Below are 22,667 nucleotides of genomic sequence, written 5' to 3' on the forward strand. Positions count from 1 at the left end.
CACTACTGGGTATCTACCCAGAGGAAAATAAGTCATTATATGAAAAATATACTTGCCCATGCATGTTTATAGCAGCACAATTTGCAATTGCAAAAACTTGGAACCAACCCAAATGCCCACCAATCAATGAGTAGATAAGGAAACTGTGGTATATATGTATACAACGGAATACTACTCAGCTATAAGAAGGGATGAATTAATGGCATTTGCAGTGACCTAGGTGAAATTGGAGACTATTATTCTAAGTGAAGTAACTCAGGAATGAAAAACCAAACATCATATGTTCTCACTCATAAGTGCGAGTTAAGCCATTAGGATGCAAAGGCATAAGAATGACACAATGGACTTTCGGGACTCAGAGGGAAAGGATGAAAGGGGGTGAGGAATAAAAGACTACACACAAATAGGGTGCAATGTATACTGCTCAGGTGATGGGTGCACCAAAATCTCACAAATCACCATTAAAGAACTTATGTAACCAATGCCACCTGTTGCCTAATAACCTATGGAAATAAAACAAAAATTACAAAAGAATAAAACAATGAGATACCACTACACACCCATTAGAATGACTGAAGTCCAGAAAACTGATATACTAAATGCTGGCAAGGGCGTGTGGCAACGGGGAGCTCTCATTTATTGTTGGTGAATACAATATGGTTCAGTCTAAAAAAAAAAAAAAAAAGAAAGAAAGAAACTAGAAAAAAGAGCAAACTAAACCCCAAGCAAGCAGAAAGAAGGAAATAATAAAGATTATAGCAGAAATAAATGCAATAGAGAGAAGGAAAAATATGTGACATGGTCTTTTATGTAACTATGTGGTCTATTAAAAATTGTTAGAAATAATAAATTAACTCAGAAAGTTTGCAGGTTAAAAGAATGTTTATAGCAACTTTATTCAGAATTACCAAAACTTGGAAGCAATCGTGATTTTCTTCAGTAGATGAATAGATAAATAAACTGACACAACTAGACGATGGAATACTTTTCAGTGCTAAAAAGAAATGAGCTATCAGTCCACGAAAATACATGGAATAATCTTAAATATAAATTACCATGTGAGAAAAGGCAATCTGAAAAGGCTGCATTTTGCATGATTAGAACTATATAACTTTTTGGAAAAGGCAAAACTACGGACATAGTGAAAAGATAAGTGGTTGCCAAGGGGTCAGAGAGGTTGCAGGAATGAAAAGGCAGAGAACAGAAGATTTTAGATTCATGAAACTATTCTGTTTTACACCATAATGTGGATAGATGTCATTATCCACTGATCAAAACCCGTAGAATGTACCACACTCCGAATGAACTCTAATGTAAAGTATGGACTTTGGGTAATGATGTGTGACTGTAGGTTTAATGGATTTTAACAAGTGTTTCACTTTGGTGCAGGATATTGATGGTGAGGGAAGGTGTACACGTATGGGTACAGTTGGTGTATCAGAACTCTGTGTTTTCTGCTCAGTTTTTCTGTGAACTTAAAACTGCTCCAAAAACTAAAACCTACTTTCAAAAAAATTCTTAATATAACTTTTTTCTTATCCTTATATTTGAGAGAATGATTCCCAAATAATCTGGAAAAGTAAATAAATGACAAAATGTTTTAAATAGTAAAAAACAAATTAGTAAGATAATTTTCCTACCAAATACTAAAACATATTTTTAGTAAATATCAACAAAATGATGTAATTTTTTTTTTTTTTTTTTTTTTTTTTTTTTGAGACAGAGTCTTGCTCTACTTCCCAGGCTGGAGTGCAGTGGTGCTATCTCAGTTTGCTGCAAGCTCCACCTCCCAGGTTCTCGCCATTCTCCTGCCTCACCTCCCGAGTAGTTGGGACTACAGGTGCCCGCCACCACGTCCGGCTAATTTTTTGTATTTTTAGGAGAGACGGGGTTTCACCGTGTTAGCCAGGATGGTCTCAATCTCCTGACCTCGTGATCCACCCCCCTAGGCCTCCCAAAGTGTTGGGATTACAGGCGTGAGCCATTGTGCCTGGCCGCAATATGTTTTTAATATTGGACAGGCAGATCAACTAACTCAAATGTCTACTCAAGGTCTGTATGCTTTGTGGTCTAAAACGTTCTACAAAATTCACGCTTTAGAAACGTAATCCCTAATACAGCAGTGTTTGGAAGTGGGGTCTGATTAGAGATGCTTAGGTCACGAGAACACTGCTTTAACGAATGGATTAATGCCACTATAAAAAGGGCCTGCAGGAGTAGGTATTACGCCTTCCGTCTTCTGCCATGTGGGGCTACAGTAAGACGACTCTCACCAGATAACTGATTTTTTACCTTTGACTTACCAGCCTGTGGAACTGTAAGAAATAGATTTCTGTTCCTTATAAGGAATTCTCAGGTATTCTATTAGCACCAAATGGACTAAGACACTCATAAAATAGCACCGTTAATAAATACATGCATAATACACAAAATGTCAAAAAGGACAAATAATTACTGGAAAAATAGCAGAATTTCACTGTTTAAAAAAAGCCTCAAATTATACAACAAAGTAAATTCTAGACGTATAACTATTTTCTTCAAAAAAAACCAAAAGAAACAATTGAAAGAAAGTAGAAATTAAAAATAAAAGAATAATAAAATTGTTTGTGTTCTTATCAATTTATTCTACTTCTAGGAATCCAGATATGGGACATAAAATAGAGATGTGGATATTCTGTATGTATAATATTGTCCATTTTAACAACATAGACTATAAAGGGTGATGGTCGTGTAATAGGGAAATGGTTAGATAAATGTTGACACACAGTATGTAATATTATACTACCATGAAAAATAATGTATAGGCACACGCAGGGCCGAAAGAAAATTAACCGTCATAATACCTGTCTCTTAATTCTTGGTTGTGAAAAACGAATTATTTTATTTCCTTCTTTTCTATGTTGTACAAATGTTCTCAGAAGTATACACTTTTTTAAATAATGAATCACAATAAAAATACTGTTTTAATTTTTTTTGAAATAAGGAATACCTCAATTATAGCAGTAGCAATGAAATAAATAAGAGAAAAAGATTGTACAAATTAATGCAGACTAGAATTGTGGGATAATGAAGCTGATTTGGCTTGGGGGCCAAGAAAGAGAAAAAAATAAAACATAATGCCAGCTTTCTCAGTCTGGGTAACTGTGATGTTGACATCTTCAGTAAACATATAGATGCACAGACATATTGCTTTATTTATTTTTAGAAGTAATAAATAATATGTTCACAGTGAAGATGGTTAATTTTACTTCCAACTTGAACTTGCAATGCCAGTGGAACATTCGGATAAAATATTGCATAGGCCTTTAAAAATTCTATTTAAAATTCTGTTATTTTTCGTAATACCAGGTATATAACACAGCCTTTTGTAATCTGATTTCTTTAAAGAATTACAATATAGTGCTATATCATATTATTCTCTTCAGGATATTATAGAAAATTTGACTATCATTTTGTGTCATGTTCATTGATTACATTCTGGCTAAGACATCCTCCAACAGTTCAGATATTTGAGAGAAGAATTTCCCTTGAAATCTTTCAGAGAAGGACCCAGGAAATTTATTCCTCTGACCCCTGCATGCCTTTCAAATATGTACCTAAGAAAAAGCGATACTTCACAGCAGTTTTGTGCTTTTAGAAACTTACATAGAATTCAGAACATAAATAGAATATCAATAATGTTCAGAAATGTGTTTCACATTAAAATAGAAATTTCAAAGACTCAAGTCAGCTTGAAATGAGAGTAGCTAATGGACTTCATTTTGTATTCAGAAAGAAGTTCTGCTTCAGCTATCTTTAATGCAAGATACATAGTTAAATTAGACTGTTTCCTTTTCCTGAAGGAGGCACATCTTTGGTAACCAAAACAATGCCTCTGGGATCTACTCCAAAATGGCAGCCATTATGTAACAAATTCCAAAAGAGACAAAAAGCAGCTGTTATCTTCTAAAGAGGTTACCTTAGAGATCTCATCGAAGTCCAGGGATGCCTAGAAGCAGTTAGTTGCGAACGAGGACAATTTATTGTTCCATGTAAAAGCAAGAGTTTTTTTTTTTCCCCAGATAACATTTTTGTTAATAATTGTATACACTTTGGGTTTCTGAGGGATCTTCAGAGTGAATATTGCAGCAAATCAAGGAGATATTTTCTTTTTAATTGTGGTAAGAACACTTTACGTGGTATGTACCCAATTAGCAGATTTTAAAGATACAATATAGTATTATCTATAGGAACAACATTCTACAGAAAATCTCTGGAACGTATTTATCTTGTATAACTAAAATTTTATACCCATTGATTAGCAACTCTACATACCACCTTCCTGGCCACTGGTGACCACTAGTCTACTATTTTCTTTTATGAGATTGACTATTTTAGATAACTTCAGATAAATGGAATCATGCAATATTTGTCCTCTGTGATTGGACTCTTTCACTTAGCATAACGTCCTGAAGATTGATGCTGTTGAATATTTCAGGATTTCCTTCTTTATTAAGGTTATCTAATATTTCCTTATATGCATATACCACAACTTTTTTTTATACATTCATCTGTCAATTAACACTTAGGTTGTTCCCACATATTGACCATTGTAAATAGTACTGCAGTAAACATGGAAGTGTTAATATCTTTTTGAGATCCTGATTTTATTTTTTTTGGATAAACATCCAGAAGTGGAATCCCTGGATCACATGGTAGTTCTAGTTTAATATTTTTAGAGAAAACCTGCATATCATTTTTCATAGCAGCTATAGCATTTTGCATGTCCACCAACTGTGTATAAGGGTTCCAGTTTCTCTACATCCTTGCCAAGACTAGTTGTAGATTTTTGTTGTTGTTGTTTGTTTTATTTAATAATGGCCATCTCAACAGGTGAGAGTTGATATGTCATTGTGATTTTGATTTGAATATCCCTGAAGATTAGTGATACTGAGCAGACAACATACGGGGAAAGTTTCATAATGTTAGTCTTGGCAATGATTTCATGGCTATAACACAAAAAGTATAGACTAGAAAAAAAAAATCAGGCTGCATCAAACTAAAAACTTTCTCACAGCAAAGCAAGCAATCAATAGGGTGAACAGGCAACCTATGGAATGGAAGAAATTATTTGCAAACTGTGTATCTCATGTCTTAGTCTGTTTTGTACTGCTCTATCGGAATACCACAGCTGGGTAACTTATAAGCAATAGAAATGTATTTGGCTCCTGGTTCTGGAGACTGAAAAGTCCAAGGTGAAGGGGTTGCATTTAGCGAGGACCTTCTTGCTGCGTCAGAACATGGGGAAAGGCATCACACGACTAGCGAACAAGAGAGGAAAGGGGGCCAAATTTATTCTTTTATTAGGAACCCACTTCCGCAATGATTAGCACTTTCATGCAATAACGGTATTAATCTACAATATCTGGGAAGGGGAGAGGGGATGAAAATTGAGTTGATCAAAAATGGTTAATGATTTAATCAGTGATGCCTACATAATGAAGCTTTCATAGAAACTCAAAATCAGGATTTGGGGTAAAGACATGGAAGCTCCATTCTGTGCACAGCAGCATACTCACCCGCATACCTTGCACTATGTATCTTTTTCATCTGGTTGTTCATCTGTATCTTTTACAATATTTTTTGTAGTAAATGGATAAACACAAGCATTGTATTTCCCTGAGTTCTGTAAGCTGTTCTAGCAAATTAACTAAACTTGAGTAGGGGATTGTGAAAACTCTGATTAATAGTCAGTCAGAAATGCAGGCCACAACATGGGGCTTGTGTTTGGCCTTGAAGTAGGGAACAGTTTGAGGAATTGAGCTCTTAACCAGAGATCTGCTCGTCTCCAAGTAGATGGTGGCAGAATTGAGCTCACTGTAGAACACCCGGTTGGCAGCCGCTGGAGGATCTGGTGTTAGAAATGAGTATGTTGAGTGACTGTGTTATTTTCCTAATATAAATCAATCCAAAATCTGCAAATGTGACCTGTAAATGAACACTGGAAAATTTCCAGATTAACATTCTTGTTAGATTATGGAAAATACTCCAATAGGAGAAGGGACTAATTAAACGGGAGAAAAGATAGCAGAGAGAAGAAAGCTAATTCTTAAAATTTCATAAAATTCATTCATTGTACCTCAGTAAATTTCATAAAATTCATTCATTGTACCACAGGTAAAGCTAGGAAGTATAGGTCCCATGTTCAAGTTAGTGCCTCAACTTGATATTTTAAAAATAAAACCAGAAAAGTTTATTTTATATTATTTCCTGTACTTCCTTTCATAATTTGTTTATACTTGTGCTTGCTGATTTATCTTAATTGTCAATTTGTTGAAATAATAAATCAAATCAATTCGCAGTAGATCACTAGGATATGCTTTGTGAATGGAGACAGCTCTTACACGGTACTTAAGACACACTTCTCTTCAGTAAGTGTTTTAGCGTATTTTTCAATACATACTTGCTTTTGCAGGATAGACCTTAAGCAGTGTATTAGGTTCTAGGAGTTAGCAAGAGTCTTGGGAAAGGTCAACTAGATTATAGTAGTACTTGGTGTCAGGACTTGGGATGTGTCTTTAATTCTCCAAACAAGACTTGAATTTACAAAAGAACTCTTAGTAACTTTAGAGACATTGTTATTGTTGTCAGTGACTAGTTCATATTCTTTAGATCTGTTAGTGTGCTTCAACTGATTTCCAGCTGCTGGTATCTGCATCTCTTTGTGTGATATTTTTTCCCCCTTCAGGAACTGTGAAGTCTGTTTTGCCTGTATGAGTGGCAGATCAAAAGTGCTCTGGGATTAGTATCCCAAGAAGCAGTAAAGAATTGATGACTAAAAGTGCACACATAAACACCCCATCTCCCCATCTCCTTCACATCTTGGTGAAAGGGGAGAGAGAGTTTCTTTGTGGGTGAAGCTCTAGTTACCACTATGATAAATGGATTAATAGAATATCTTTTATTCACTACCTTCTATTCCTTGAGTCACTTCCCTGCTCTACTATTCATGTTTCCTTAGATCTTAATATTAAATGGCTTGAATACAAATGTTTTTCTGAAGGTCTGCTTCTTGGGAAATCCAAATTAATGTAAGTTGTGAAAGCTTTGAGCAAGTTTTCCTTTCCAGACTAGCCCAGGAGATTAAGATCTAAATTATGAGCTGGAAATGCAATGACCATGAAAAAATCATGAGGCTCTGGATCCTGCTTTTATCCTCCCTGCTGGTTGGAGTCTATTTGGGTCTCTTGGTAATATAAACATATCATGTATCTTCCTTCATCCAAATGAAGACTTTGACAAGTCCCAGCTCACCACTTCACAGAGAAAGCATTAAGACTAACAGAAAAAATGATCATCTCAGATATCATGTGGAATTGAAAAGTTTTTTTATTTTATAATTTTATGGGTACATAGTAGATTATATATATATATTTATGTGGCACATGAGATATTTTGATACAGGCATACAATGTGTAATAATCACATCAGGGTAAATGGGGTGTCCGTCACCTCAAACATTCGTCAGTTATTTGTATTATAAACATTCCAATTGTACTTCCACAGTTATTCTAAAATGTACAAAAATAATTTCTGACTCTGATCACCTTTTGCAACCTTGTTATGAATAAGATCAAATATGAGATCTTATGCATTGTATCTAGCTATCACATGTTTTTGTACCCATTAACCCTCCCCATATTCCCCCCCATCACTACCCTTTCTATCCTCTGTTAACCATCATTCTACTATCTATCTCCATGCATTCGATTGTTTTAATTTTTAGCTCCCTCAAATGAGTGAGAACATGACAAGTTTATCTTCCTGTGCCTGGCTTAATTCTCTTAACATAATGTCCTGCAGTTCTATCCATGTTGTTGAGAATGACAGCATCTCATTCTCTTTATAGCTCCATTGTGTATATGTCTCTCATTTTCTTTATCCATTCATCTGTTGATGGACACTTAGGTTGACTCTGAACCTTAACTATTATGAATAGTGTTGCAATAAATCTGAGAGTGTAGATATCACTTCAAAATACTAATTTTCTTTCCCTTGGGTATACCTCTAGAAGGTGAAATTCCCAGATCATGTGGCAGTTCTATTTTTTTTTTTTTTTTTTTGAGGAAGCTCCATACTGTTCTCCATAATGGCTCTACTAACTTACATTTCCACCAACAGTGTACAAGGTAAACTGTTGTAATTTTTGTATACTGTTATAGGAAATGTAATTTAGTAGAGCCATTATGGAGCTCCACATCTGTAACCAGCACTCATTATTGCCTGATTTTGGGATAAAAGTCATTTTAACTGTGATGAAATTAATTCTCATTGTAGTTTTGATTTGCATTTCTCTCATGATCAGTGACGTTGAGCACTTTTTCATACACTTGTCATTTGTATGTATTTTTTGAGAAATTTCTATTCAGATGTTTGCCCATTTTAAATTGGATTATTACCTTTTTTTCCTAGTCAGTTGTTTGAGCTTTTTATATATTCTGGTTATTAACCTCTTGTCAGCTAATTAGGTTGCAAGTATTTTCTTCCATGCTATGAGTTGCCTGTTCGTTTTGTTGATAGTTTTCTTTGTTGTGCAGAAGCTTTTAAACTTGATATGATCCCATTTGTCCATTTTTGCTTTGATTGCCTGTGCTTTTGGGATATTACTGAAGAAATCTTTGACTAGACCAATGACCTGGAGAGTTTTCTCAATTTTTTTTAGTAGTTTTATAGTTTGAGGTCTTGCATTTAAGTCTTTAAGCCATATTGATTTCATTTTTGTATACGGCAAGAGATAGGGTTCTAGATTCATTGTTCTGCATATGGATGTCTAGTTTTCCCAGCACCATTTATTGAAGAGACTGTTTTTTCCCCAATATGTATTCTTGGCAACTTTGTCAAAAATGTCTTCACTGAAGATGTATAAATTTATTTCTGAGATGTCTCTTTTGTTCTATTGGTCTATGTTTCCATTTTTATGTCAGTACCATGCAGTTTTGGTTACTAAAACTCTGTAATATAGTTTGAAGTCAGGTAATGTGATTCCTCCAGTTTTGTTGTTTTTGCTAAGGATGGCTTTAGATATTCTGGGCTTTTTGTGGTTCTACATAAATTATAAGATTGCTTTTTCTATTTCTGTGAAGGATATTATTGGTATTTTGATAGGTATTGCATTGAATTTATAGATTTATAGATTGTTTTGAGTAATATGTACATTTAACAATATTGATTCTTTCAATCCAAGAACATGGAATATCTTTTGATTATTTGTGTGTTCTTTAATTTTTTGCATCAATGTTTTATAGGTTCTGTTGTAGAGATCTTTTACTTCTTTGGTTAATTCCTAGGTATTTAATTTATTCGTGGCTATTGTATTAGGTTGATGCAAAATTAATTGCAATTTTTTGCCATTACTTTCAATGATAAAAACCACAATTACTTTTGTACCAACATAATAAATGGGGTTAATTTTTAATTTCTTTTTTAGATTGTTCACTCTTGGCATATAGACATACTACTGATTTTTGTATTTTGAATCTGTATTTTGCACCTTTACTGAATTTATTTATCAGTTCTAAGAGTTTATTGGTGGAGTCTTTCGGTTTTTACAAATATAAATTCATTTTATTTGCATACAAGAAAAATTTGCCTTTTTTTTAAATTTCAAATTTGGATGCCTTTTAGTTCCTTCTCTTGTCTGGTTGCTCTAGCTAGTATTTCCAGTACTGTGTTGAATAACAGTGGTAAAAGCAGGCATCCTTGTCTTGTTCCAGATCTTAGAGGAAAATTTTCATTTGTCCTCATTCAGTATGATACTAGTGTGGGTCTATTATGTATGGCTTTTATTGCATTGAAGTTTGTTTCTTCTATATCCAATATTTTTAGCATTTATTGTGAAGGAATGTTGAATTTTATAAAATATTTTTTCATCATCAGTTAAAATGATTGAATGGTTTTATCTTCATTCTGCTGACGTGATAATCATGTTGATTATTTTGTGTATACTGAACCAGCCTTGATTCCTTGGGATGAATTTCACTTGGTTGTGATGAATAATCATTTGAATGTGTTGTTGAATTTGATTTGCTATTATTTTGTTGAGAATTTGTGCATCATGTTCATCAGAGGTATCAGCCTATATATAGTATTTTTTATGTCTCTTTGTCTGGTTGTGGTATCAGGATAATACTGACTGCATAGAATGAGCTTAGAAGTATTTTCTTCTCTATTTTTTCAGAATATTTTTCATAGAGTTTGTAGTAGTTATTCTTTAAATGTTTGGTAGAATTCAGCAATGTATTCTACCAAAGAAAAGTCTCAGGCTTTTCTTTGCAAAGAGACTTTTTTTTTTTATGGCTTTGTTCTCGTTACATGTTTTTGGTCTACTCAGGTTTTGGATTTCTTCATGGTTCAATCTTGGTAGGGTGTATGTGTCTAGGAATTTATCTATTTCTTCTAGGTTTTCCAATTTATTGGCATGTAGTTACTCATAGTACTCTCTAATGATCCTTTGAATTTCTGTGGTATCAGTTCTAGTGTCTCCATTTTCATCTGTGATTTTATTTATTTGGCCATTCTCTTTTTTTTTTTTGTCTTAGTTACTCTGGCTAAAGGTTTGTTGATTTTGTTTATTTTTTCACAAAACCAACTTTTCATTTCACTAATCTTTCGTAACATTTTTTAATTTTATTTATTTCTACTCTGATCTTCATTATTTCATTTCTTCTACTGATTTTAAGTTTGCTTTGCCCTTGCTTTTCTAGTTCTTTAAGATTCATTATTTGGTTGTTTGTTTATTTGAATTTTTTTCTACTTTTTAAAAATGTAAACACTTATTGTTTTAAACTTTATTCTTAGCACTGCTGTATGTTGCATTTCCACTTTGTTTCCAGAAATTTCTAAATTTCAATTTTAATTTCTTTATTGACCCACTGGTCATTCAGGATCATATTATTTAATATCCATGTGTTTTTATGGTTTCCAAATTTGCTCTTGTTATGAATGTCTGGATTTATTTCATAGTCAGAGAAGATACTTGATATAATTTTAAATTTGTTGAATTATTTAAGATTTGTTTTGTGGCCTAACATGTGATCTGTTCTTGAGAATAATCCACATATTGAGGAGATGAATGTGTCCTCTTTTAGTGTATTCATTTGGTCTGTAGTGAACATTAAATTCAATATTTGTTTGTTAATTTTCTGTTTGAATGAGCTGTCCAATGCTGAAAGTAGGGTGTTGAAGTCTACAACTTTTATTGTATTGGGTTCTATCTCTCTTTAGCTCTAAGATTTGCTTTATATGTCTGGTTACTACAGTGTTGTGTGCATATATGTTTAAGTTTTTATATCCTCTTGCTCAGTTAATCCCTTTATCATTATAGAATTACCTTGTCTCTTTTTATAGTTTTGTCTTGAAATCTATTTTATGTAATATAAATGTAGATACTTCTGCTCTTTTTTCATTTCAATTTGCATGGAGTATCTTTTTCCATCACTTTATTTTCAGTCTATATGCATCTTTATAGGTGAAGTGTGTTCCTTATAAGCAACAGATTCTGAGTCTTATTTTTCTATGCATTCAGCTACTCTGTCTTTTGAATGTAGAGTTTAGTCCATTTATAAGTAGAGACTTACTACTGCCATTTTGTTATTTATTTTCTGCTTGTTTCATGGTATTTTCTTTCTTCCTTCTCTTCTATTTTCCTTTTTGTGAAAGTGAGTTTCTCTGGTGGTGTTTTAAGTTCTTGCTTTATATGTTTGCTGTATCTTTTGTAGGTTTTTAAAATTAAGGTTATTGAAGTTTTCAAATAACATCTTACAACCCGTTATTTTAAACTGATGACAACTTAACTCTACAAAAACAAATAACAAACAAGCAAAGAGAAAACTAACAAAAGCTACACTTCACCCCCTTGCCTTTTAACTTTTTGTTACTTGAATTTATGTCTTGTTATACTGTCTATATTTTTAAAAGTTATAGTTTTTATTTTTATAGTTTTTTAGTCTTCTTTTTCAATATATGAGTAGTTTACACACCACAATTTTATTGTTATAATCTTCTGTATTTATCTGTGCACTTACTGTTACCAGTGAGTTTTGTACCCTTACATGATATCCTTTTTTTTTTCGAGATGGAGACTTGCTCTGTTGCCCAGGCTGGAGTGCAGTGGTGCGATGTTGGCTCAGTGCAACCTCCACCTCCCGAGTTTAAGGGATTTTCCTGCCTCAGCCTCCTGATTAGCTGGGATTACAGGTGCCCGCCACCATGCCTGGCTAAGTTTTGTGTTTTTAGTAGAGACGGGGTTTCACCATTTTGGCCAGGCTGGTCTTGAACTCCTGACCGCAGGTGATCCACTCACCCTAGCCTCCCAAAGTGCTGGGATGACAGGTGTGAGACACTGTGCCCTGCTCCCTTAGATGATTTCTTATTGCTCATTAATGTCCTTTTAATTCAGTTTGAATAATTCACTTTAGCATTTCTTGTAGGACAGATCTGGTGTTGATGAAATTCCTCAGCTTTTGTTTGTCTGGGAAAGTCTTTATTATTCATGTTTGAAGGATATAATCACTGGATACAATATTATAAAATAATATTTTTTGAGCACTTTAAATATTTCTTACCACTCTCACCAGGCCTGTAAGGCTTCCACTGAGAAATCTGCTGCCAGATGTATTGGAGTTCCTTTATAGAGGGTTTTTTTTTTTTTTTTTTTTTTGCTGCTGTTAGGATCCTTGACTTTTGGGAATTTAATTATCAAATCTTTGAGGTAGTTTCATCTGGGTTAAATCTGCTTAGTATTCTATAACCTTCTTTTACTTGAATATTGGTATCTTTCTCCAGGTTTGAAAATATCTTTTTTATTATCCATTTAAATAAACTGTCTACCCTAATCTCTCTCTCTACCTCCTCTTTGAGGCCAATAACTTTTAGATTTGCCCTTTGAGGCTATTTTCTAGATCCTGTAGACATGGTTTGTCATTTTTTATTCCTTTTTCTTTTGACTTCTCTGACTTTATTTTCAAATAGTCTGTCTTGAAGCTCATTCATTATTTGCTACTCTTGAACAATTCTGCTGTTTAGAAACTCTCATATATTCTTCACCGTGTCAATTGCATTTTTTCAGCTCCAGAATTTCTACTTGGTTCTTTTTAATTATTTTAACCTCCTTTTAATATTTATCTGATTGAATTCTGAATTCCTTCTCTGCATTATCTTGGATTTCATTATGCTTCCTCAAAACAGCTATTTTGAATTCTCTGTCGGAAAGGTGACATGTCTCTATCACTGTGGGATTGGTTACTGGTACCTTATTTAGTTCATTTGGTGAGGTCATGTTTTCCTGGATGGTCTTGATGCTTGTGGATGTTTCTTGATACCTGAGCATTGAAGAGTTAGATATTTATTGTAATCTTCATGGTCTGGGCTGTTTTGCACTTATCCTTCTTGGGAAGGCTTTCCAAATATTCAAAAGGATTGAGTGTTGTCACCTGAGTCCTTGGTCATAGCAGCTGTATGTGTATTAAGGAGCACTCCAGGCTCAGTAACACCATAATTTTTAAAGACTTGTAGAGGTACTGCCTTGATGATATTGGGTAAGATCCTAGATGATTTCCTGGATTATCAGGCAAAATCTCTTATTCTTTTTCCTTACTTTCCTCCAAACAAATCATGTCTCTCTCTCTCTGTAAGAAGCTGCCTGGAGTTGGTGAAGGGGTAACAAAAACACTTCCGTGGCCACCGCTGCTGAGACTATTGGGTCACACCTGACATCAGCACAGCACTGGGGCTTGTCCAAGGCCTGTAGTGACTATTCCCTGGCTACTGCTGATGTTTATTTATGTCGCAAGGGCTCTGTAGTCAGCAGATGATAAGTCCTGTCAGGACTGGCTCTTTCCCTTCACTGCAGCAGGTTTCCTTCTGGCCCAGGGTGGGTCTACAAATGCCATCCAGAAGCTAGGGCCTAGGATCAGAGGTTTTAGGAATCTGCTTGGTGCTTTATTTTCCTGGGGCTGTGCTGGTATCCAGATTTCAAAACGAAGTCCTCTTTACTTTTCCTTCTATTTTCCTCAAGCAGAATGAATCTCTCCCCATGGCCACTGCAGCTGAGATGGCAGTTGCTGATTGGCTATTACTGATGTTTATTCAAAACCCAATGGCTCTTTAGTCAGCAGATGGTATATTCTGCCAGGAATTGGTTCTTCCCTTCAGGACTATGGGTTCCCTTCTGGCCCAGGTGGGTCTTGAAATATTGTCCATGAGCTATGGCCTGGAATGGGGTCTTTGAGACTCTGGTTGATGCATTATTTTACTGTCTGAGCTAGTATCCTAGTTGCAAGAGAAAGTCATCTTTACTCTTCCCTTTTCTCCCAGAGCTGTGACCTTCAGTGCTTAAGAGTTGGAGGCGGAATAACGCATGCATTCCTTTTGTCACTGGGGCTGGTGTCTCACTGGCTCACATGCATCCCAAGTCCACTGGCCTCAAGCCAAGCGCAAAACCAGAAATTGGAGTCCCTGCAGCCTAGGTTGCTTTTCCAGTTTATTTAAAACCCCAGAGCAGTTTAGCCCCTGGTGGTGGGGCTAGCCAGAACTCAGGTTCCAACTACTAGAATGGACAATCTCACTCTGGCTAGGGCTGGTATAAATGCTTTCTACTTGAGTGCTGGTTGAATTCGGCCTTGTGTTGCTTTCCACTGAGACAGGACAGTGCTGAGTTCCAGTGCAAAGTCCCACAATCACCTTGCTCTCCCTCCCCCAAGCACACAGATTCTCTCTCCATGTGATGTGCCACTGCTGGTGGCGGGGAGGGCTGGTATAGGAGATTCAAGACTGTCCTACTCTCTTCAGTGCCTCTTGCTGTGATATAATGTTTAATCCAGTTACTGTGATTGCTCATCTGAGTCTTTGTTATTATGAAGGTGTTTTTTTGTGTGGTTAGTTGTTCAATTTAATATTCCTGAAGGAAAGATGATCACTGGAAAGTTCTATTCAGCTTGCTCCATTTCTTCCAGGAATTAAAATGTTGAGAAATTAAATGGATACATACTGTATTATGAGGAATCTGCTACATTGGTGACCTAAAGTATTTTTAAAAATTTCCTTCTTCTGTGACTCCAAGTGGGAATGAGCATGGGGGAAAAGATGATGAGTGTCAATCTAAAATGGGATGGAAACAGGGATCATAAGAAAATGACCTCTTTTAGTTAGTTATGATTTTTGGAAATTAATCTTTCCTTCCTCAATAAGAACGGAAGTGTTCAAATTAATTTCATCATATTGATTCTATAATTACAAATTTTGGGACTTAGAGTCACACAGAATCATGGTTTGGGGGCACAATTTATAAATTGTCCATCAAGGAATCTTGTGTTTTGTTTTGTTTTTTGAGATAGGGTCTCATTCTATCACCAAGGCTAGAGTGTACAGTAGCACATATTGGCTCACTGCAACCTCTACCTCCCAGGCTCAAGAGACCCTCCCACCTCAGCTTCCTGAGTAACTGGGACCAGAGGCACCTGCCAGCACAGCTAGCTAATTTTTTGTATTTTTGGTAGAGATGAGGTTTCACCATGTTGCCTGGGCTCATCTCAAGCTCCTGAGCTCAAGCTATCCACCTGCCTTGGCCTCCCAAAGTGCTGGAAGTATAGGCGTGAGCCACTGCATTTGGTCCAAGGCATCTTAATGCATTCAGATGGTTCAAGCTGCAGAAAACTTGTTAACATCTCCAAATCCCATTAAAATTGCAGATTATAAGTGTTCAAAGTGGAAAAAATCCATAGCATTGTGAACAAACAAACAAACAAATGCCTTCCCGTTTCAAAGAAAACCAGGAGAAAGGACTGGCAGAAAACTCAAGATATGGTTGCATTCTCTTTTGATGATGCAGACAGGACCAGAATGATGGATATGCTAAGAACAAGGGTTATAAAAACAAGCACAGCCCATGGAGGTGAAATCATTCTTTATGCCAGAACTGAGAGACAAGATGCACAAACTTGAAGGTGCAAAGGAAGAAATAGTTTGAGGGACAGTGTTCCATGTATTGAATCCTGAGATAATTTTTATGATGTTACATTTGGTTAAGGTTTACTATAATGCCAATAATTTTCTTTTTATATTTTTGAGTGATTCAGACACATAGTATATTAGTGTTGCAGAGCACATCTTCTGGAGCTAGACAACGTGTATTTGAACATCTCCAGATACTAGCTTTGTGCACGGTAGGTAACCTCTGCACTTCTTTTCATTAGTCTGGAAAATGAGAATAATATTAACAGTAATATCAACAACATAGAGTTCTACAGAATATATGAGTTATGATAGGTAAAGCACAATGCATGACAAGTAAAAAGCACTAAATTATATTAAATTTTATTATGTTGGAAGGTTTATCTGAGCTGCAAATTCCTAAACACAACTGACCCCTGGACATCTTTAATTTATGCCTGAAAGGTTGAACTGAACATATCCCAAAGGAAACCGAACACATTCCCAAGAAAATTAATGTTTGCTTCCTCAAAGCTAGGTCATATTTTAATGTTACCTCTCTTAGTGAACTAAATCCCCAGACTTCTATATCCACTAGTAGAAATATGGGACTTATTTTTGACACCTCCATCAAGCTCACCCCCTACATGCAATGTATCAGCAAATCCTGCCAATGTTACCTCCCAAAGAGATCTCAAATCCTTTCATTTTTCTCTATTTCTCCTACTACCACCCTATATTTTTAAATTGAAAATTGTCTATACATTTACAAATTCAGGTAAAAATAAATGTATATAAAGTTTACTATCTTTACAATTTTTATGTGTACAGTTGAGTGGTAACAAAGACATTTATATATTTTCTTCTCCATTACCTATTTAACCCATGATATAAGAATACCATACTACAGCAATAGCCTCCTATGAGGGCTTATCTCATCTGCTCTTGGCCATCTCTCATTCTGAGTCATAGGGGAATTTATTCAAAGTACAAATCAGATTATATAACACTTTCTTCTACAGTATCTTCACATGCTCCCAATTGCTCTCAGGGTTAAGACCAAAATTTTTAAGCAAACTACAATCTGGCTCCTACCTATCTCTTCAATCACACAATACACCACTTTTCCCTTCCACACCCTTTTACCCTTATTGAATATTTAAGGATGATGGTTGCTGGGTCTAGGATGCTGTCCTGCCTCTTCAACCTACTACCACACCTTCATTTGTCAAATTGCACTGTATCACTTGCTTAGAGCAATTCTTTGATAAACTTACAACATCATGAATCTTAACTTCCTAATATTTATTCCAGTTATACTTTTTTCCTTATTATTTTTTTAAGAGACAAGGTCTCGCTCTGTCACCCAGCCTGGAGCACAGTGGCATCATCATAGCTCACTGCAGCCTTAAACTCCTGGGCTCCAGAAAATCATGGAAATTCATGAATAGCTAGGACTGCAGGCATGTACCACCACACTTGGCTAATTTTTAAATATTTTGTAGAGATGGGATCTCACTATGTTGCCCAAGCTGATCTTGCACACCTGGCCTCCAGCACTCCTCCTGCCCCGGCTTACCAAAATATCGGGATTATAGGTATAAGCCACCATCCCCAGCCTGGGTTTTAAATTTAAATTTTAAAACTTAAATTTTTACATATTAATTTTTGAAATAAAATTCAAAATTTTCATTTTATTTCTCTTAATTTAAATTTTCCCTTATTATTTAAAGACTGTTTCATGCACTCACTTAATTGCAGCAAGTAACATAAACAGATAAATGCGAATGTATAAATGAATGTTTGCAGAGTGAAATTGGATTTGTAAAATTAACATTTATAGATCCAGAAGAGTAAACAAATCAGAAATGTACAGATTGATAAAATGTTAGACACACCCTTGTGTAATCATCACATGAATAAAGAAACCAGAATCCTGTGTGTCCACCTGGTATTCTCTTTTGTTCACTATACTCACTCTTCTTTCTAAAGATAGTCACTATCCTCATTTTACTGACAAGAATAAGTTGATTTTGTAATCATATAAATGAAATCAGAAGTACAGGTTCGTGTGTGTGTGTGTGTGTGTTTAAAAACATTATGTTGGGATATTTATTCATTCAATTTCTGTATAGTATTTTGCTGTGGTACCTAACATTTGATTGTTTTAATTTTCTATCTTCTCTACTCATGTTGGTATATATCTTTTGATTATTTGAGTCTTCTTTAATTTTTTGCATCCATGTTTTATAGGTTCTATTGTAGAGATTTTTTACTTCTTTGGTTAATTCCTAGGTATTTTATTTGTGGCTGTTGTATTAGGTTGATGCAAAAGTAATTGCAATGTTTTTGCCATTACTTTCAATGATTAAAACCACAATTACTTTTGTACCAGCATAATAAATGGGGTTAATTTTTAATTTCTTTTTTAGATTGTCCACTCTTGGCATGTAGACACGCTACTGATTTTTGTATTTTGAATTTGTATTTTGCAACTTTACTGAATTTGTTTATCAGTTCTAAGAGTTTATTGGTGGAGTCTTTAGGTTTTTACAAATATAAATTCATTTTATTTGCATACAAGAATAATTTGACTGTATTTTAGTGATTATATGTGTACATTCTTTTTGGGTACAATCCTCGAAGTGCAATTTGGGTATACTTAGATTCAGATATAATTAAATACTGCCAAGTAGTTTTCTAAGGTGCCTGTACAATTTATATCTATGTAGTATATGAAAGTCCAGTTGCCCTGTTCCTACACTTTAGTATTTTCTGCTTTTTTCATTTTACTTTGCTAGTAGGTGCGTGGTTGATTTAATTTATCTAATGACTAATGATATTGGACACCTTTTATTATGTTTATTGGCCATTTGGATGATTCGTTTTATAAAGTATATATTAAATATTTTTGCCCACTTTTTTAATTGTATTTTTCCATAAGTTATTGGGTTGGTATACAATTGGTGTTTGGTTAGATGAGTAAGGTTCTTTAGTGGAGATTTGTGAGGACTTGGCACGTCCATCACCCAAGCAGTATACACTGCACCATATTTGTAGTCTTCTATCCCTCACCCCCTCCCACTTTTCCCTGCAAGTCCCCAAAGTCCATTCTGTCATTCTTATGTCTTTGTGTCCTCATAGCTTAGCTCCCACATATTAGTGAGAACATACGATATCTGGTTTTCCATTCTTGAGTTACTTCACTTAGAATAATAGTCTCTAACCTCGTCCAGGTCATTGAAATGCTGTTAATTCATTCCTTTTTATGGATGAGTAGTATTCCATCGTATATATGTATGTGTGTGTATGTGTGTGTGTGTGTGAGTGTATATGAGTTTCTTTTTCCACTCATTGATTGATGCTTGCCCTCGTTTTTTAATGTGTCGTCTGCTTGTTTCTTGAGTTGTAGAAGTATTTAACAGATTCTGGATCTAAACCTTTTATAAAGCATGTTCATTGACATGTATTCTCCTTGTATCTAGCTTATATTTTTTAGTCTGTCAATTCTGTTTCAGTAAATCAGTCTTCCTTTTGATAGACTCCAATTCATCAACAATCTCCATTATGGTTAGTGCTTTATTGTCCTTTAAATGTTTCTTACACCAAAATTACAGGCTTCTTATCCTGTGTTTTCTTCTAAAAGTATATTATTTTCATGTTTAGTTCTATGATCAATCTGGATAAATTTTTGTGCATGATGTGAGGTAGGAGTCAAGTCTCATGTTTCTCATATTGTACAGATTATTTACTCAGCACAATGTACTGAAAAGTCCTTCATTACCAACTGCACTGCAGTGCTGTCTTTGACACGATTGAGTGACTATATACATGTGGGTCTATTTCCAGATTCTTTTGTTTCTTCCACAATTTTTTTTCTTTTTGTTGGAATAACCACACTGTCTTAATTACTATAGCTTTATAGTAAGTACAGGTATCTGATGGTATAAATCCACCCTTTGTTCTTCTTCAATATTGTCTTGAATATGCTAGTTCGTTTGTTATTTCTGTGGAACCACTGTGTTTTTCCATATAAGTTTTATAATCATCTTTTTAATTTCCACCAAAAATCTAGATTTTATTGGCATTATACAAAATTTGAAGAGAACTGACATCTTTATGATATTACATCACACAATTTATGACTATATTTCTTCATGTATTTCAATGTTATTCAATTTGTCTCAGCGTTTAACAGCTTTTAGTATAAATGTCATGCTCACCATTCATTACGTTTATTACCAGAAATTTACATTTTTGGTATTATTGTAAAACATGTTTTTTTAATTTACTTTTTATTTGTTGTTGCTGGTATCCAATTAATTTTTTATATTGGTCTTATATTTGGTGATCCTTCTAAATTTGTTTATTAATGTAATAGCTTATGCTAGATTCTTATTTTGTATATGTGCCACCATTTCCTTTATAAATCCATCTATCAAATGTCTTATTTCATTGGCTGGTCTTCATAATACAGAGTTGAAAATCTTGATGACAGTGGCAATCTTTGTTTTTCTTCTAACTTAGAGAAAATAAGTATTTCATTTGTGTTTATTGTGGGCTTTCTGTGAATATCTCTGATCACGTTGAGGGCATTCTCTTCTATTCCTGGGTTTTAAGCAATTACTTAAATTTTTAAATGAGTGATTGAATTCTCCAAATGCTTTTTCTGCACCCATAGAAATAATAAAAGTATTTCCATCTTTTTTTCTCAAAATGTAACAATAACATTGATTTCTGACTCTTAAAATTTACATTTGATTTTGAATGTTAACTACCATGTGATAATGATTACACACATACAATTGCATTTGGTGAACTAATAATGTATCTATGCAGATGTTATCCAGCAATGTTGGTGAGAGAGATTAATCTGTAATTTTCCATTCTTAAAATGTCTTTATGAGGTTTTATTATTAAAATTATGCTGCCTCTTATAAAAAGCTGAGATGTATTTTTCTTTTTTTCTTTCCTTTGAAAGTACTTTTAAAAGATTGATATTATATCTTCGTTAAATGTCTGGCAAAGTTAATCTGTTCATTTTGATCCCCTTGGTCCTGAAATTTCTTTGTATAAGGTTTGGATAACAAATATTATTTTTAAAGTGGCTACAAGCACATTAAAAGTTGCTTTGCATTTTTTATGGTATCAGCTTTGTTAATTTGTCTTCTTCAAGTAATTTATATACTTCATCTTAATTGTCAAAATTATTGGCATAATTGTTTCTAATACCTATAATTATGTTTTTATTGCCAGTAAGAACTGTAGTGTTGTCCCTCTTTTCAGTTACAATATTAGCAATTTGTATTCTCTCTATCTCTGTCATAAACAGTCTGATTCAGAGTTTATCAACTTCATTACTCTTTACAGAGAAACAATTTTTGATTTTTTGACTTTTCTAATGAATATTTAGTTTTATTATATATTTTATGGATTTCCACTATGACTTTACTCATTCCTTTCTTTTATTTCATTTGAATTTTATTTCCTGGAATTATGTTTTCAGAAGTTTGATATTCAGATTTCTCAAAACTGAAGTTTTCTTCTAATATATGCATTTCAGGCTTTGCTCTATTCTTAAGAGTTTGACATATCCAGCCTCATTTTTTTCAGAATAAATATTTAAAATATGTTTTTTCTTTGATCTGCAGGTTATTTAGAAGGATATTGTTTAATTTCCAGACACCAAGTGGAGTTTTTTTGGTGGTTAGTAGTGTCTGATTTATTATTACACTCATATTGATTTTTTGACTAAATATTGTATAATTCAATTTGATAATTCCAATTTGATTTTCATAGATTTTAATATTCTTCTAAAAACTCTCCTCTTACTTTTCATATTATTCACCTTTTCTTCTGTATTTAAAATATATGAATCATAATTTATGAACAGAAACCAAAAAATAAAAAATAAACACTAGAAACAAACCCAGAGGTGATCCAGAAACAAACAGTAGCTGACCAAGATTTTAAAATAACAAAATTAATATATTCAAGAGAGCACAAAGTGGAGAATACATAAAAAAAGATGTAAGACTTGTGAGATACAGTAAATAATTATTTCTTTCTCTTCTCCTCCAGCTCTGACCATAGTAGTCCCCCTTATTGGGGTACATATGTTCCAAGAGCCCCTGTGGATGACAGAAACCATGGATAGTATCAAACCTTCTATAAATTGTGTATGTCTAATCTGAAAATCTGAAATCTGAAATGCTTCAAAATCCTTAACCTTTTGAATACTGACATGATGTTCAAAGGATATACTCATTGGAGCATTTTGGATTTTGGATATTTAGATTAGGGACGCTCAACTAACAAGTATAATGGAGATATTCCAAAATTCAAAGGAATATAGACCCGAATCCACCTCTGGCCCAAATCATTTCAGATAAGGATTATTCATCCTCCACATACTAATGGGCAGGTAGCACATATGGTATGGATATGCTGGACAAAGTGATGATTCATGTCGTGGACAAGACTGAGAAGGAGAGTGTGAGATTTTATCTCACTCCTCAGAAGGACACACAACTTGAAACTTGCTTATTTCTGGGATTTTCTACTTAATATTTTTGAACCATGGTTCGCCATAGGTAGCTGAAACTATGGAAAGTAAAACTGCAAATAAGGAGGGACTACCATATATAATTATTGTCCCAGAAAGAGAAGAGGGAGAAAATTTGACAGAGGACATTTTGAAT

This window comes from Macaca mulatta, chromosome 10 (genome assembly GCF_049350105.2).
Source record: "Macaca mulatta isolate MMU2019108-1 chromosome 10, T2T-MMU8v2.0, whole genome shotgun sequence".
NCBI classification, from domain to species: Eukaryota; Metazoa; Chordata; class Mammalia; order Primates; family Cercopithecidae; genus Macaca; species Macaca mulatta.